This window comes from Cyprinodon variegatus, unplaced genomic scaffold (genome assembly GCF_000732505.1).
Source record: "Cyprinodon variegatus isolate N-32 unplaced genomic scaffold, C_variegatus-1.0 Scaffold1, whole genome shotgun sequence".
NCBI classification, from domain to species: Eukaryota; Metazoa; Chordata; class Actinopteri; order Cyprinodontiformes; family Cyprinodontidae; genus Cyprinodon; species Cyprinodon variegatus.
In genome coordinates, this window is record NW_015150454.1 from 3,552,539 (window position 1) to 3,553,399 (window position 861).

Here is an 861-nt window from a genome sequence, read left to right on the forward strand (position 1 = left end):
AAAATAAAGCATAAAAAACAGCTGTGGCTGGCCATTACTTGCATTGGATTTAAATCATCCTCCACCTGATTACCCCTCTGCGACTCCTGTTGTTCTTTATTTACTTGAAGATGTTTAATGTAGACCTGCACATGATCCAGGGGCGGAGCTAGAAGGGGGGCCATGGCCACCCTTAGCTAATCATTGGCCACCCCTGTGGCAACCCTACCAAAGGCGTAATGACACAATAGGCTCGTAAGCAACATTATCTGGGTGGGCCACATATAAAGTACAACACCGCCTCCTCACCCACGCTCTATCCATTCATCTCCTGGTCGAAATCTTAACTCACTGTAGAAGCAACGTCCGCCTCCTCCTCTTTGGTCCTTTGAAAGAATGTGTTTATTTTTAATCGACACTCTGGATTACCCATAATTCCAAGTCATGGTGTAAAAACTAAAATACTCAAATACATCGTTCTTTAAGATCTTTATTGCAGTTTGAAACATATTATATGAGTGTATTTTTTACCAACCATCTAATGAACTACACAGTTATTAAAATAGTAATTAAAAGCACCACTGTCTACTTTGCTGTTGGTGTCGTGTTTAAACGGATCACCATCCTGTTGAAATCTGGCATGTGTTGAGGTACAAGGTCCGGTCTGTCAAACTAGTATCAGGTGATTACATCTGCAAAGAGATGTCCTAGTCCTAAATTCCATAGGGGGCCAACCAGGTGTCAGTGACGGGGCCCCTAATAGGTCGGGGGCCCCTAAACAAATGCAGTCTCTGCTTACCGATAGTTATGCCATTGAACCCTACCATTTATTTCCCTCTAATACAGATGGTGGCAACAGTAATACTCTCAAGTGGAATATTT